The sequence below is a fragment of the Oncorhynchus clarkii genome, chromosome 10, assembly GCF_045791955.1.
Source record: "Oncorhynchus clarkii lewisi isolate Uvic-CL-2024 chromosome 10, UVic_Ocla_1.0, whole genome shotgun sequence".
NCBI lineage: Eukaryota > Metazoa > Chordata > Actinopteri > Salmoniformes > Salmonidae > Oncorhynchus > Oncorhynchus clarkii.
Window position 1 is genome coordinate 56,897,041 of NC_092156.1, and position 2,690 is coordinate 56,899,730.

Sequence of the window (2,690 nt, forward strand, 5' to 3'; positions counted from 1 at the left end):
GCCAGATGAAGTACACACACAGTAAACTGTAGTAGTGGGTCAATTTCCACAGCAGCCAGGGCCCGGATTCCCAAAGGCATCTTAAGTTCTTTGTTCAAACCTTAGTAGGAGTATTGTTAAACATGGTACGCCTCGCTACACCTCGGTCTCAGGGGAGAACTGCAAGCCAGCTAGAGCAAAGCATACAGTCTCCTGATCTTGCGGTGTAGGCACGGTCTCCGAACCCCAAAGCAAGTCACAAGGACAACAAATCCTCAGCGCCGCAATACTGGCAGCACACAGGTTGGTACACTGTCACAATTAACAAAAACAAGGACACAACCCAAATGATGGCACAAGCGACACCTAGTGGGGGGACAGCAGAGCACCCTGATGGAGGCTAGCTTGCTTGCTGCTCCAAGCTAGGAACCCAAACTGGCTGCGCGCATGCACCATCATGCATACATTTATTTTGTTCCCCCACACCAAACGCGATCACGACATGCAGGTTAAAATATGAAAACAGGCTCTAAAACAATTACATTACTCTTCAAAAAAGGCTGAGGCCACCATGGAATTAGCTATCGCTGAACACTGTTCCATGCTGGCATGTGATCACATTGGAGAAGCATGTAGAGTTGCTTTCTCAGACTCCACTGCTGCTACCCACTTCAAAATGCACAGAAATGATTAATGGTGTTCTAGCACCGAGGTTGATGGCAGATGTGGGTGACCAGCGTTTCAGCCTCCTCCTAGATGAGTCCACGGATGTAAGTGTTTCTAAGTACCTGGGGGTTGTGATAAGGTACTTTAGTGACACCAAGCAGACAATTGTATCAACATTTCTTGGGCTTGTTGAGTTGGAGGGAGGAGATGCCAAATCTATAGCCCGTGCTGTTGTGGCTTTCCTCTAAGTGTTGTCTTAAAAAAGAGAAACTCCTGGGGATAGGGACTGTTAATGCCTCTGATATGATGGGGATTAACAATGGGGTCCATAATGTTCTGAAGGAGGAGTATGGCCTCAAATATCTGGTTCTTATTCGCTGTGTGTTCTTATTCACTCTCTGTAACTTGCTCATGTGTAGTTCTAAACATATTTATTCCTCTCTCATTCTGCGTCCATCACAATTACATGGTCGATTATGCAAAGTAGGTGTTGACGTCATTTAGCAACTTCTAGCGACTTTTAGGACAGCCAATAGCTACTTTCCTTAATGAGAAGTTGGCAACACTGATTTTGAGAAAGGTCGAAAAGCATTAAACATTTATGGCAATTTAGCTAGCGCTTGCTAATTTGTCCTGGTATATAAACATTGAGTTGGTATTTTACCTGAAACAACTCTGTTTATATCCCAGGACAAATTAGGACAAATTGCTCCGAGAAATATATTTTCACTTATGGCTGCAAATCATTGCACGTTAGGCTACACATCATGTCTGTAATTTGTCTCAATATATTACAACCTACAAGTATCAAAATATAACTCAATTGATTGAACATGACAAATTTGAATATTATTCTCCCACTGTACTTAATATTTAAATGCAGTCATCTCGGTTTTAATTTGAAGCATCTTTTTATACATCGCTGGTTTGCAAAAACAGTGGCAACTTTATTTGTAGTCCATTTTGGACTCAGACTATTTATCAGCGTTAGATTACGAGCTTTTTCAAGTGCAACATTAATAAAGATTGCTTTGGGAAACAGCTCGGAGATTTAAAGATGTTCCTATGAAGGCCATATAAATGAAATGTTGTGGGCTTTTGGGACACCGGGACCAGGATGTGGCAATTGACCCACTACTACAGTTTACTTTGCATCTACATCACCAGACAACTAAGACAAGCCCTCAGCGCCCAAATACCGCTAGACCAAACCGAGTATCGCCCAGGTTGGCATACTGCCACAAGTAATCAAAACAAGGACGAAACACAGTGGTGCAAATAAAGCGGCTGTGAAGAGACCTCTGAAGTCCCAGCAATAGAGAACTCGAAAATGACAACGCTTCAATATTTGGGAATATCAGTACTTTTCATCATCGATAAGTAGGCTATTCATGTAGAAGTATTTTGTTTTGGTGTTTGTTACTGTTGTAATATACAGGCATGTCTTCTCAATGTACAGGCTAGCCTTTTAGACCTACTGTTATTCATTTATACATTGAATTCGTTGTCAATCTATTGTTTAGCCTATAGTCCTTGTCCTTTTTGAACACCATTCCCCACGAATAAACTCGCACAAAAAGTATACAGCTCTGGTATCAAAACCTGCCATTTCTCCGGAAAGTGGTTGTGAGTGAGAACATTGCTGTTAGTCTGGTTCAGTCTCTCTACCGTACCACAACAGAGTCACATCTCTCACAGAACACACCACTGAACAGCTCTCACTGCCAGGGGGAAATCGCCAGTTATGATACCAGATGACACGGAGTACAAGGAGTGGAATGTCATACCTGAACATGCTAACCAAACATGGGCTATCAGCAAATTGTAAAAAGCATTCCAAAAAATAATTGGTGTCAAATTTGAATGTAGACTAAATTACTCATATAGCCTATGACTTATCATAAGATCAAAATGTGTCAATTTGTGTGATGCCTTATTGAAATACTTTAAAAAATGTATATAGAAGCAGTCAGTCACATGAAGATGCGACATAACTGATTACCTCATTATAATTTATCAGAGTGCGCTTTTGCCCCCATGTAGTC